This window comes from Mauremys reevesii, linkage group 1, assembly GCF_016161935.1.
Source record: "Mauremys reevesii isolate NIE-2019 linkage group 1, ASM1616193v1, whole genome shotgun sequence".
NCBI lineage: Eukaryota > Metazoa > Chordata > Testudines > Geoemydidae > Mauremys > Mauremys reevesii.
In genome coordinates this window covers 84,221,304-84,236,471 of record NC_052623.1, presented here as the reverse complement: position 1 = coordinate 84,236,471, position 15,168 = coordinate 84,221,304, and the positions used below count along the sequence as shown (strand labels likewise).

At 43.4% G+C, this 15,168-nt stretch overlaps 1 long non-coding RNA gene across 1 annotated transcript; it reads right to left on the bottom strand.

The window, feature by feature from the left end:
• Nucleotides 1-2,187: 2,187 nt before the first annotated feature.
• LOC120398547 lies at nucleotides 2,188-8,807 on the bottom strand. The gene is made up of 4 exons (XR_005594522.1): nucleotides 8,755-8,807; nucleotides 8,402-8,535; nucleotides 3,246-3,322; nucleotides 2,188-2,364 (listed from the first exon to the last, which is right to left on the bottom strand). It is a non-coding gene; the product is annotated as an uncharacterized LOC120398547 (long non-coding RNA).
• Nucleotides 8,808-15,168: the final 6,361 nt, after the last annotated feature.

The following is a 15,168-nucleotide window of genomic DNA, read 5'->3' as shown; positions in this document are numbered from 1 at the left end:
GGTATACCAACCCTGCACTGGAGAGGTGAGAGTTAATGAACTGCTCTGGGCCCAAGAGGCCAGGCCCCCTTGGCTCTGCTGGACATGCTCCCAGTGTAGGAGGCTGTTTCCTTTTGAATGCTCAACTCACTCTGGGCTGACTGGGGAGGAGAGCAGTTGTAGCAACCTCCTGCCAGGAAGCCACCAGGAGGCCAAGCCCCCAGGGTCAAGCCTCCTAGCCATGCTATGGGAAGCCAGTTGACCATGGAAACCAAAGGGGATGACCCACGGTTGCCAGCAGAGGAGACTCTGGAGATGAATTGGAGAGAACACAAGAGGGATCCTGTGCCCAACCCCGAGATGACTGGGGTAGAGACTGGAACAAGGGTAGGAAGCGACCAAGGGAATAGGTTGGGGAATTAGGACCTGAACTCTGTGTCAAGGTACACTGTTTCATAGGTCCCTGGGTCGGAACCCCATGAAGAAGGGTAGACCCGGGTTCCCCTACCCTCCCGTCACTCACCAGTGGGTTACACAACTCTGTGCTAATACTGCTAGACAAAAAGCAGTCACTGTATCTAATCAGAATAAGTGACGTCCAAGCAGTGTTTGCTTGGCTGCTTTACCAGGAGTAGACAATATCCTATACATTAAGTGTCAGCCAGTGGGAAAAGGTCTGCTGTAGTCTTCCCATGTTCACTCAAAAGATAATTATTTTCTCCCTAGGGCAATGAGTGCTTTCAAAAACAAATCCAGTGATGATATGTTTCTGCCCTGAGGTTAAGCAAACATAGTTCAGTTTTTTAACAAGGGGGAATCTACTATATTTGGAAGGCAGAGCCAGAGTGGACACATGGAATTCAGTTTCTTTCTTAATGGCCATGTTTGTTTGTTTTAAAGTTAATTAGTATATGATACAAATACATATCTATGCATATTGTGTACCTAAAGTTGCATTCCTTGGGCACTCAAGCATGCACACACACACACACACACACACAACTTTATGGGATGCAGTTAAAAATGTTACACATATAGATACCTGGCACAAAACAATAAAAGCAATGGAATGAAAAGCTAAGCCAGCTAACAGTACATATCCTCTACTCCTCCACCTACAGGTAGACACATCTTGCCAGTACTACTTCTGCCATACAACACACCATAGTCTTAACTCAGATCCCTCAACCTTCTCTTCTTCATGCAATCATTCCCTATACTACCCTCTCCCAACACCAAGAGGGGAATGTTTGTTGATGTGTCAGTGGTTGTATGATAAAGGGAGTGACGGAAGGCTGACATTCCTAGGGAAACAGAGCTAAAATTATGAGCTGATATTTTCAAAGTTGCCTAAGGGATTTATACGCTCCATTAAAAAAATTCCAGCACAACAACATCATGTTGTGTAACAATTGCTGTTGTTTAAATATATTCACCAGCAAACCAAACACTAAAACACACTACACAGAAATTAGGCAACAGTTTATTTTTTAAAAAAATCAGTCTTCATCCAGCCCCATTCAACACATGTAAATAATCCATCACACTCTAAGCAAAAGCCCCTGCTCAGTATTTTCAAAACTGGGCCAGAAGCTATCCCCAGGACAATTGGGATCTGCTATTGTAAGAGCCCAGCCAGAGTTTCAGTCCTCTACAGCAGTGCCACGAGAAATGAAGAAGCCGATGGTGAGAGAAATCCACATTGATTACAATTGATTAATGCATTTTAAAGTGGGGAGAAAGAAATTTGGCAAACAATGGTTAGTGGAAGCTCTGGGTCAAGAACTTTGAAAGCCATTGAGCTCTCTAGGCAAGTCCTAGTTCTCATGAAACTGAGGGGAAGAAACCCTTGGGTTTAAATTCCTTTTATCAACATGATAAATGAATTTTTCCTCAGCCACATGCATATGCTTATAATATCGGTCTAGTTGCTGCTGGCTAGTTCTGTAACAGTATTGTTTATTTGTATAAAGCACACTTTTTAGCAGCACCATGTATGCAGTATATTTTTCACTTAGCAAATGAAGAATGTTTGGGGCATGTGGAGGCATGACATTTGAGATCAAGTTGCTTAAAACAATGCTGCAAGTCTGTTTTAGAAACAGAAAGCACCTGCCCCAAGGGGGAATAGTATATTAAATAGGGAGAGTCAGTGGACTGAATTATCTTTTAGTTTTCACATTGTTTTTTTTTTAATTTTCTCTTTGACCAGAAATACACGATGCTTGAAATTATTGGAGGGCAATGCCAGCACCACCTTCTTATCTGGTGTATAGTAATCATGGACAAGTACATTGGCACTCAGCAAATCACATCCTGTACTTCACTGCAGCTGTACAGGTGCTGTTGTGGACCACAAGCAAAATTTAGCTTGTTCTGGTTTTTCTAAGTAAAGAAAGATATAATTAGTGAAAATTATATGACAAAAATATACAGCAGAGATGAAAACATGGTGAATAAGTGGGAAAAAACTCATCCCCATCTCAGTGAGGGGGACATTTAATCAGACAGCAGGGTGAATATATTGTCATCAGAAGAGAAATGCGGGGAGAGCCCAGGCCTGGGAAAGTGCCTCCCCTCACCCTTATTAGGTCAGGGGACTGTTCCTGATTGAACCAAGAAAAGGGATACACTGCTCCCAGGTGTTATCTATCAGCTCTGTGTTCTTGAGGAAGCAGGGCATAGTACCCAGCCTGTCTGGCTCACAAAAGACCTCCCCCCTGGCCCCCTTAATCCTTGCTTGAACCAAAACCGATCAGAAGAAAGACTTACAAAAAGCAATGAAAAGGCAGTGGGAGACACACCCAAACCCCTGGGATAAGGGTGACAGGATTAAGGAAACTCCCCTAGCCTCATTTGCATTGAAGATGGGACGGGAGGCATCTCCATTAGCATACAGAATGGAGAACAGAGATTCCAAGGCAAGAACTGCACAGAACTCTAGGACCAGAAAAGCAGGGAAGCTCTGCATGATGAGGAATCTCTGTCCAGAACCTACACCTGCACACACCCAGCTCAGCAGTTATCAGACCAATGCTAGTAAAAAATCCTTTCTTGGTATCCAAAATAGCGAAGCTCCCTAACTGCATTGTGAGCTCCCTCCAAGGAACACTGCCCATAGCCAGGAATGATCAGTTCCATGTTTGTGACACCCTAAAGAAAAATCTAATCTCGGGCTTGAATAAAAGGCGCTACTATTGTCAGATGACATTTTACTGATAGTCACAATGCCCAGGTCCATTTCCCTAGTGCAACAAATCTCTCACCGTAATTCTTATGTAAGGAAGAATCCAGAATTGAATCAATGGCTTCTCAAACAACATTATGGAGAAGAAAGCAGATACTGTTGACATACAGAAAGCATAAGGGGAAAATCAGGTAGGTTTTAAAAAATGAATCTCTGGACACAACTACACAGTAAATATTATGACAAACTGTGGGCTTATTCCCAAGCCCATGTAGATCAAACATTGAGAGAAACAGGTGGCTTTGAAATCAATAGAGCATGAAGGTGCTCAGCACCTTGCATGAGGTACACATCACTTTCTAGGATTGAGCCCCCAGTTCAACTCCCTGTCAAAGAAAGATGGCATTTGAAGTCCTTTATTTCCCTAACAAGCAGTATCCATCCAAAGGGAAAACAGACAGATAACTAGTTTGTGTTTTTGACAGATGGTAAATGATAAAGCAGCATTAAAACCGGCCAACCAGTATAAAGTATTCATTCTAGTGTCTGTGCATGTGTATGCGGCTTTGGGAATTATGCTCTAATTAACCTAGAGAACGTAGCATTTCTTTTACTCACAATGGGAAAAGAGAAATGAATGTAGCAGATTTGGTGATGATTAACATAATGACACTGGTAATAAAAAACAAGAGAAAAGATATGGGAACATTCTAAAACTGGAAGATGTAGATTCTGCTGGTGACACTTTTAAAGCATATTTGGAGGCATATTTTGTATTTTTATTGGCAAGGACACTTGTTTCAGAAGGTGCATAGTTCAGCAACTTATTACACAACTTTTCTTATGTGAATAATTGGACATCTCTAAGTTACATACCCTAAAGAGCACAATACAACTCCACGGAGGACAAAGTCAGTAGAAAAGGAGTGAACTTAGCTTTTACTTTTAAAATATGTATAATCTCCAGCAGGATTTTTTTTAAGGCCAACACCTTTTCAAAGTTTGATGCAACTCTTGTTATTTATCTGCTATTTATTTGGTGCGAATATTCATGTCTACCCATATTAAATGACACTACAGAAGTGAGGTTCACTTGCAAATATTGTAATATTTTGTACTTATTTTTTTTAAACTATGTCTTTCCTGCTCAGCTATTTCTTTCTACAACAGTTTTTCCTGCTGTGTGATTGAAAAATGGTTTCTGGTATTTTCATAAGGTCCAATTCTATACCCTTACACTTTGTAGTGAAGTATTCCATAGTAGTCCAACTGATTTCAATGGGACTCCACTCAAGCTATGAGTAAAAGTGACAGCATCTGGGCACTAAAGTGTGCTGATTGTCAGAAAAGTGATTTTGTTTGACATTTTGGGGAAAATCCTGCTTTCCTTTTACTCACATGAATAAAAGGAACAGAAACTGTCTGTTGGTGTTATGAGTTTCTTTTCCACTAATGACTTTCAAATACAGGGCATGATTCTTCCACCTTTATTCAGGTTGAGTACTAGGGGTACCCTAAGTAATCTCATTGATTTCAATGGCACAGTATAGGGAATTGCCCCCACATAAGTGAGTGGGGCAGAATTCACGTATATTGCTGATTTTACAAGTCATATTAAAACTTGTCTAACTATATACTATTAGCTCAACCTGAAATCTGTAAGTGGAGCTATGTTTTTGTTTCAGAATTTAGGGCTTTCTCTGCCAAAAAATATCCATAGTCTGAGCTATGGAAAGCACAGAATGCTATAGATATTATCATGTTAGAAGGCGGTCTATGGATCTTCTGTGTGGAGAAGATAATTTTTGTAATATTGTGTCTTTAGCTGGAAGTTTGTCACTGACTAATAATTTAATGGAAGGAGTCAGAAGTTGGAGCTGTTACATAGTCATACATGTTCTTTCTCAAAGCATGCCAGCAAGATTTTAGTATTTGAAAAAAGTCGGTATTGTTAGTTTGGTGAGAGAAGCTGCTGCAAGTATCAGACTTTGCTCTATGCCTTTCTCTCTAACAAGAGTTAATTCTTGGGCCAGAATAGCTTCCTGGGAACCAGGCATTGACCTTGGTTCTGAATGAAATAATTGCCTGCTTACTATTTATGACTGCCTCCATTCCAATACTGGTTCACATATATTAAAATATCTTTCAACGCAATCTATCATCTGGGAGAGAATAGGAAGAGCCAACACCATCTGACCAGCCAGTTCTCTGTGAACCACCAGCACAAGCTCCGTGGACCATGGAACACAGTGTGGGAATTGCAATGTGCAGGAGGTCAGACTAGATGATCATGATGGTCCCTTTTAACCTTAAAGGATATGAGTCTATGTAGGGAATGGATTACGGAGGCGGGCAGTTAGAGGCACATATCTATTTACAGTGAAATAATAGAAAAGGATCTACAAGGTGAAATCTTTGTATATTTTTTAGACTTTGTGCATATTATATAATTGTGCTTGTACATCATTTCTCTTTCCCATCCCACCAGGATATAAGTATTGCACTGTACTGTTTGACTTTATCTACTAGGAAGCAAAGATAATTTCAGTTATCCAAGAGGCCACATTGGCTGCTCAGGAGAGAATGGACAATGGGTGGGGATCTTTACGATGAGATCTTAATGGAAATTTCCTTCCTACTGAGCGACCTCCTACACATCTCACTGCTGGACAGGATGGTCTGGGCAAATAAAAACAATATAATACTAATACAATGCCATATTCATATTATATTATGTTAAATAGACTGCTTATCCCAGTTAAAAGAATAAAGTAGCTAAATACCCACTAGCACATGTAATAATAATCACTTTATCCATGGTCTCCTGATGAGCTAGATAAACTGTTATTTTGTGCGCACTTGGGGTTTTAGTACTTCTTGAAAGGTTTGGTGCTCCAGGAATCTTCAGCTGGGGAGAGCCAACCAGTTGGAACAACACAAAGGGGCTGTGAACTGGGGGCAGAGGCTGGGTTGATGTGTAGTTAAAAAAAATAAAAAAGCATTCTGAATATTTTAGGCTTTTTGTTGTGAACACTAAGCCTTGGAAAAGATTTGGCACTTTCCCACGCTGTCTTCCTGCCAGGATTTACCCAGCTAGATTTGTTAATGCTGAATGGTCATGGTAATATCACATAAAGCAGGAGGAGTGTGATTTAGTTCAAATAGGCACTATTATTGCAAAGTCTACATTCAGTTCCAAGCATGCCCTGCTTTATTATGATAGTTGATTTTTTGGTAAGAGCTGTGATTTTGGTTGGATGAGCAGAGGAGATTATAAGCAATGTGCTGGTTTTGCAATCATAACAAATTTGGCAAACTTACTGTATAGTTTGGCTCCATACATGAGTAATATTAGTAGCTGATGTCTGATGACAAACTATCTCTAGGGACCTTACAAGGGAGGAGGATGCATATTTAGGCTTGGAAGGATTGGATTTTTATCTGTAGATGTTGGTAAACATAAATTTCACCATACTCACACAAACCAACAAAAATATTTAATTGATAATTATCCAAATTTACAGAAAGTCAAAGTAAAAACTGCTGCTTGACAACTTATTAGAGTTTCATAGAGGGATATTTACTTTGTCAATATCACATGTCAAAATATGCCATTTGTGTTTTAATGGTTATAAAGCTTTAAGTTTGAATCTCAAGGCCCACTGTCATTAAATAATTATTGTTTCACTCCCCCATATTTGTGCATAACTGACAATTTCAATGAATAAAGATTGAAAAAATGCTGAAAAATAAAACACATTATCGGTCAGTTATTAAAAGTTAAAAACCAAATTCTGCCAAGTCTACACATATTAAATGTTAACACAAAAGGGAAATGGTTAAATGCAATTCTTTTCAAGATACAGACTATGGCACTGCACCTCCAAGAGACATGTTCATTTGGCTTCTGATGTTTGCACATAATGAGCAGGCAGAACCCTTCCCCCCCCCCACACAAAATATGTGCATGTATAAATTAATTTGGGCACGGGTATTTCTTTACTGGCATATTTCTAGAATAGAACCTGAAAGCATTTAAACCAATAAAGATCTGTAAATACAGCTGAGCTTGTGGTTGGGTATCCACTGGTTGAGAATCATTTAGAAATTGGCTACAGAGTGCTATCCCTATCACCTGCAGGTTGGAATAAGCTGTAGGTTATTTCCCTCTGTGCAGATTAGGGCCTGATCCAAAGCCTTTTGAAATCAATGGTAAGACGCCCATTGTTTTCAGTGGGCTTTGGATCAGGCTAATAAGAAATCAGAATAAATTTTCAGATTCATTAAAATTGCATAAATAAAAAGAGTTCTGCTGGTAGCACATTATAACTAGATCAGGGGTCAGCAACCTCTGGCACGCAGCTCACCAGGGTAAGCACCCTGGTGGGCCAGGCCAATTTGTTTATCTGCCGCGTCGGCAGGTTCGGTGGACCACAGCTCCCACTGGTCGCGGTTCACCGTCCCAGGCCAATGCGGGAGGCGGGAAGCTGCAGCCAGCACATCCCTCGGCCTGCGGCGCTTCTCACCACCCCATTGGCCTGCGACGGCGAACCGCAGCCAGGGAGAGCTGCGATCCGCTGAACCTGCCAATGCGGCAGGTAAATAAACTGGCCCGGCCTGCCAGGGTGCTTACCCTGGTGAGCCGCGTGCCAGAGTTTGCCGACCCCTGAACTAGATGTTCTTCATTTAGGCATCAGTTCAGCAAAACACTTAAGCCTGTGCTTAACGTTTCATTTCTGTCATGACTTATGCCTGTGCTTAAGTGCTTTTTCTGAAACAGAGCATTAAACTTTTGATAACTTTACTGAATTGGATTTGTACATACTTTCATTGCTGCATTTTAACAGACAGAAAAAGAAAATCTAAATGGGTGTTTCGTTGCTATGAGCAGTCTCATAAAATATCCTTAGAAATAAAAGCTGCATTTTAACTATTGAATTTTTAATCTTTCACATTTTAGATTTTTCAGCTGATGGGCATAATGACAGGAAATGCAATTAATTCCAGTAATAATATGGAAATACATATTTTCATCCAACAACATTACATTAAAATGTTAAGGAGAGAAGGAAGAAATAAATGTAAGGGGAAAATAGAAGTTAGTTATCCTCTGGGTGCTAATTTTGTAGTTCCCTTTCTAAATATATACAGCCAAATGTGTAGTGAGAGTAAGAGAAAAGGGAAACAAACACAGCAGCAGTTGCTGAAAGGAAAGTCTAAGTACAAGTGACTTACCACTGGCACCTCCTCATGGCCAAGCATGGCAGTTCTTTCTCTCTTGGGGTCTTCTGCCAGTGGCTGCTCTGCAGTAGTCTGCCTCTGTCAGGGTTCCCTCCCCACTCTGAACTCTGAGGTACAGATGTGGGGACCTGCATGAAAAAAACCCTAAGTTTATTTCTATCAGCTTAGGTTAAAAACTCCCCCCAGGCACAAATCCTTCCCTTGTTCTTTGACGGTATTGCTGCCACCACCAAGTGATTTAGACAAAGATTCAGTAAAAGGACCACTTGGAGATCCTATTTCCCCAAAATATCCCCCCAAGTCCCTTCACCCCCTTTCCTGGGGAGGCTTGAGAATAATATACCAACCAATTGCTTTTAATAGAAGTACAGACCAGACCCTTTATGTTTAGGACACTAAAATAAAACAGGTTCTTAAAAGAAGAACTTTATTATAAAGAAAAAAGTAAAAGAAGCACCTCTGTAAAATCAGGATGGAAGATAATTTTAAAGGGTAATAAAAAGATTTAAAACACAGAGGATTCCCCTCTAGGCTCAACTTCAAAGTTACAAAAACAGGAATAAACCTCTCTCTTAGCATAGGGAAAATTCACAAGCTAAAACAAAAGATAATCTAACACATTTCCTTGCTATTACTTACATTTTCTGTAATTTTAGATGTATCCTTTCAGTAGGAGCTGGGTTACCTGCTTGGTCTCTCTCTTTGTCCTGAGAAGGAACACACAAAGAGAGCACAAACAAAAACTCCCCCCTACCCCAGATTTGAAAGTATCTTCTTTCCCCATTGGTCCTTCTGGTCAGGTGCCAGCTAGGTTAATTGAACTGATTAACCCCTTACAGGTAAGTGATTCTGTACCTCTGGCCAGGAGAAATTTATGTTACTGCATACATAAAGGTTGTTACCCTTCCTTTTATATTTATGACAGCCTCTTTCTGTGACTTGACCCTCTGGCCAGGTCACTTCAAAGTCTTTCCCCTTCCAGGGTAGTCCATGAACAAAAAGCAATGGGAATTAATACAAATGAAGTAAGTCAGAGACTGATGGGAATGACTCCCTGTGAGGGTATATCAGGATCTCGCTCTCCATTCCCTCAGGAAGGGGTCTTCACTCAGTGGTTGTCTGGAAAACTTCAGTCATCCCTTTTCTCAGGAACTGAGGTTTGCAGGTCTGCTCTCTTCCATAATCTGGCCACAAATGAGCTGCTCTGCTCCCTTTTAACTCCTCCTCCATGCTGTGCATCTCTTGTAGGTGTGGGAGAGTGGAGCTGGCTGAGCCTAGAGCAGCTCATTAACCCCTTGTTGTCCAGTGTGGGGTTTGTATACCCCATTACATAGGGAATAAGAACGAAGTAGGTAACTTTTTGGCACTCCAGTAAATTGCACAAAGTTTTCATACAGGCTTCTGAACTATACAAAAGCCCCAGCCATTACAAAGAGCTCTATTTTGAATGCCAAACATGAAATAATGGCCATCACAGCAGAGAAACCTATTTCCTAGCAAGGAGAGAGAAGACTAGTAATAGATTGCTACAATTAACAAAAACTCTTTGTAAATGTTAGGAGCGCTAGTGCCAATGTAGGATCCAGGCCTGTAGTTTCACCCGTGATAGTACTTTGAGATTTGCTCACTTGTTTGATTTATATATATATTCTTACTAATATGTGTGATCCCTACTAAGGACAAAGACAGACACTATATATGTTGCTTTTGACCAAGCCAGATGGGTTTGTTAGTATAATAGGAACAGATAAGAGCAGCTAAAGTGTTACTGGGCATGGTGGGAGTGTAATATATGAGCTGTTACCTGTCAGCTCTGCATTGTTGGGGAACCAGGGCGCAGTACCCAGCCTGTCTGACTCACAAAAGACCTTCCTCCCCCAGCCCAGCCTCTGCTTGAATCAAAACTGATCAGAAGAAAGACTTACAAAAAGCAACTATAAGGTGGTAGAAGACGTACCTAAACCCCTGGGAGAAGGGTGACGGGATTAAGGAAACTCCTCTAGCCTCATTTGCATCGGAGATGGGACAGGGAGGCATCTCCATTAGCATACAGAATGGAGAACAGCGATTCCAAGGCAAGAATCCCGCACAGAACTCTGGGATCAGAAAAGCAAGGAAGCACTGCATGATGGAGGATCTCTGCCCCAGATGTTAATGAACTCACGCCTGCACACATCCAGCTCAATAATTATCAGACCAATTCTAGTAATAAATCCTTCCTTGGTATCCAAAATAGTGAAGCTCCCTAATTGCAGTGTGAGCTCCCTCCAAGGAACACTGCCCATAGCCAGGAATGATCAGTTCCTGTTGTCTAGCCTGAACAAAACAACTTTGGTATACTCCCTTGAGCTGTCAGTTTACCCATAAAGTCTAATATTCTCCCTTGAACCATTGTTGTTTCCCTACAAAAACCTCTACCCATGTTCAAGTAAGCGTATGTCTACACTACCCGCCGATCTGGCAGGTAGTGATCAGTCTTTCGGGGATCGATGTATCGCGTCTAGACAAACGCACTCCTTGTCAACTCCGGAACTCCACCAGGGCGAAAGGCGGAAGCTGAGTCAACGGGGGAGTGGCAGCCCTCTATCCCACGCCGCGAGGACGCAAAGAAAGTCAATCTAAGATATGTCGACTTCAGCTACGCTATTCTCGTAGCTGAAGTTGTGTATCTTAGATCGATCCCCCCCAGTGTAGACCAGGCCTAAGTATACTGATGCCTGGATCCAAAATCTGCATCAGTTCCATTGGGACTTCAACTTTTCCTAACTGATCGTGCTGCTTGCTCTGCCTGTCTCCAGCACTTCGGACCCTTAGCTAACACCATCAGCTGGGACCCCCGAATGATTCAAGCTTCACGGAGTGGTGAGAACCCATCTCTCTCTCCCTCTCTAGGTATAGCCTTCTGACCCTGACTTGTGTGAGTACATATAGTTTTCTAAACCTGACTTTTATAATAAAATTTAAGTTAGTTTTAATATTATAAATATTTTGTTTGCTTGGCTCCCCTATGGTTAATAAATAACTTTCATGGTTAAGCTGGTTGCTTCTCTTCCCCTTTGCCCCCCATGGGTTTTTTTTTTTTTGTGGCTTCCTCATTTGTTCTGCAGCAACACTCCTCGTACCTAAGCTAAAGACCCCTGTAGCACCCAAAAATCCTGTGGGGTTTGCTCATCAAGTGGGTTCCTACCAGAACAAATGTAATGTGCAAGTGGGGATAGGGACATGCTGAACCTGGGACATATGAGGGTGGCAGCTTGGAAATGCTGTTCAACCCAGCCTGCTGAATCCAAGGGCCTATGAGGGTGACAGCTTGGAAATGCTGCTCGACCCAGCCTACTGAGTCCAGGGACATATAAGGGGTCAGTCTGGGAGTGTTGATTAATCCAGTCCTCTCAGATGTGCTCTGTTAATGTGTGTGTGTGTGTGTGTGTGTGTGCATTAGTCTGATTCTGGGGCTGGAAGAGTCCAGCTCCAGGGAACCTAGGTCCTGAAGGATAGCTCCACTGGGAAGGAACTTGCAGCAGGGAGAGGTAGAGCTCCGTATGAGAACAAAAGTGACACAAGCAGTACATGGATAGAATTACAGAACCCCCACCCCAGAAGAGTAATCCTAATAAATGAGCATACCCCAAAGTAACAGGCAAATCTGGTAAGAAATCGATGGAGGAACACAGGCAGCACATGACCCTAATCACGTGGTACTTGTTGGGTAGTTGCTGTGGAGTGGGGAAACTGAGGCACAGACCTCACCAAATTGTCTCTTCTTTTTTCAGACTAAGCTCCTTTAGTGAGGTCCCTCTCTCATAGAATATTTGGTAATGTCCTGTAACTTTTAAGTTAAGAATTGTGCTTAGAATAACTGTAGGACCGTGCAATAAGGAATTAAAGAGTTGTGCCTTAAAAGTAAAGATTTTAGAGCAATACTGTGACTGCATGAAAGGGCTTTTGGTAGGGATCATTAGTGAGATAAGGAAAGTAGAGATGGTTGAAAAAAGCCTTTGGCTGCTTGCTTGAGACAGGAGAAAACCAACAGGATAGAGCAGGGGTGGGCAAACTACGGCCCGCGGGCAGGATCCGGTCCCTCAGGGCTTTGGATCCAGCCCATGGGATTGCCCTCCTTCCCGGTGCTGTGGGCCCTGTGCCACTCTCAGAAGCGGACGGTACCACGTCCCTGCAGTCCCCAGGCGGGGGGCAGGGGGCTCCGTGCATTGCCCTTGCTTCCAGGCACCACCCCCCATAGCTCCCATTGGCCAGGAATGGGGAAGCGTGGCCAATGGAAGCTTCGGGGGAGGTACCTGGAGGCGCAGCAAGGGCAGAGCACGTGGAGCCCTCCACCCCCCTCCCCCAGGGGCCTCAGTGCTTCCTGGAGCAGCGCAGGGCTGGGGACAGGATAGGTATGAAGGGAGCCTGCCCTGGCCCCATTGCGCACTGCTGCCACCCCGGAGCCACTTTAGGTAAGCGGCACCAGGCTGAAGCCTGAACCCCTCCTGCACCCCATCCCCCAACGCCTTGCCCTAAGCCCCCTGCCTGCACCTCACACCCTCCTGCACCCCAACTCCCTGCCCTGAGCCCCCTCTTACACCTCGCATCCCTCCTGCACCCCGCACCCCTGCCCTGAGCCCCCTGCCTGCACCTTGCACCCCTCCTGCACCCCAACTCCCTTCCCTGAGCCCCCTCATACACCCCGCACCCCTCCTCTGCACAAATTCCTTGCCCTGAGCCCTCTCCCACACCCCACACTCCTTCCCGCACCCCAACCTCCTGCCCCAGCCCTGCATACAATTTCCCCACTCAGATGTGGCCCTTGGCCCAAAATATTTGCTCCCCCCTGGGTGAGAGAGATGGGTAATGAAGAAGGGGAACTGCCCCTGGGAAAAAGGGTGCTTTAAGGGTGAGAATCCCCTGATTGAAGTGAGTCTGAGCTTTGAACAATATTGCAAAACCTTTTAAGCCACGGGGTAGCACAAAGGATGTGACTGCCGCATTGGCATTATTTTATGCATGTCTGGACATGGTTGAAATGGCAAAGGGAAGGCAGGAACTGGAGCTGGAGAAAAAGCAGAAAAGCTTAAAATGGTGACTGTGCTCAGAAATAAGCAAGAGGAGAGAGACAAGGCCAGCAGGAATGAAGAACAGTGTAGGAAAGAGTTAACACACACAAAAATTTTGTTAGAAGAAGCGAGAGCAGCAACTCGCTTCCTTGTAGATGAGAATAAGGCAGCCAAGGCAGCAGCAGGTCACCAGAAGTTTGAGGCAGAGATTAGTAAATTGTAGGCCCAATTTAGCGCCCATAAGGGGGTGGTAGTAGCTGTAAAGTTGAGAGGATTGCAATTTGGAGCCCCCTGGGAAAATAGAGGTACCCCCTGATGCTGACCCCAAAAACCGATTCAACTCTGATTGGCCACATATGCATAATGTTGCCTCTGTTTCCATAAGGAAGGTTAAACACATAGTTGCAGGAGCTGATCTTCCTACAATGGAGCTGGTCACAGACGTAATAAGATGGACTGGGGGCACTGAACTGTGACCCTGCTGTGGCATGGCTGGCTGGCATTTGGCAAATATACTCCTCTGCTGACGGCATGGATTTAACCCAGTTGGCTTAGTTATGCACCTCTCCTTGTGATGCAGATGGTCTGGGCATAGGCATAGGTTCTTGGGAGCGGACTGCCACTGGACCCTGAGAATAGATGATAAGTGCTCTCAAAATATTACTGCCTGCTTCTTCCCTCAATAAACTATATAATGGAAGAGCAGAAACCAGGAGAGCCCCCTGAAGCTTACCTAAGTAAAAAAAAAGATGCTGGCAGCTCTCGGATTCATTACCCTAGACAGAAGAGAATGGGATTATCACTTCCCATTATCAGAGACCCAAATTAGTACAGAGCTCTTATGCAGGACTAAATTCTCAGACAAAAATGACCATGGGGACTGTGGATAAAGAACACCTAACCTGGAATAACTAGTGGCAAAAATCAAACAGACAGGGGATTTGATGTGAGAGACTGGCGTCTTAAAAAGACAAAACAGCAAAAAGACTACCTCAGAGCCCGTACAGGCTATCACATATGCGAATAATGGTCCTCACTCTGCCAATCGCCCTCCCAATTCTAATCCCTCTCCTTCCCACAAGCCTGGGCAGGGCCGACCCTTAGGAACATGATTTGGATAGAGCTGGTGAAGTTAGGGGAGAGTATGGGAAAATATGATCTTCAGCCCCTCAGCATCCTGATTAATGCTTTGTCTCAGGTCATGCAGAAAACAGAGTTAATGCAGGAAGCTCCCCCTTGGCTCACTGCCCTGGTACAGAGTGGATGAAGACCCCAGATCTATGACCCCCCAAAACAGAACATGACCATAAGTTATAAGGGTGGGACTGTAGATGTGCATTTCAGGTATAATTATGCCTGCTGAGGAGAGGGGAGTGGGAAACAAGGCTCTGTGGCATCAGAGTTATGGGACACATGTTTGCTGGAAAATAATCCCCAAAAAACATTGCATTGCCTGCACTTCAGACTTCTGGTCTTCTGCTTTCTGTCTGTGTGACAAGAACCAGGGGAGAGGGTGAAAGGAAAGCCATCTAACTGTAAAGAATCATTTAAATATTTTCTCTACAAAGTTTGCATGTATAGTACTAATTTCAACAAACACGTTAGTATTAGACTGAAGGCTCCACCACATGGCCCTAACATAACTACAGTTCTGGTCTGTCAAAACTTCTGACTATACTTCTTGGGACATATTGTGCCTGTCTCAGTTCC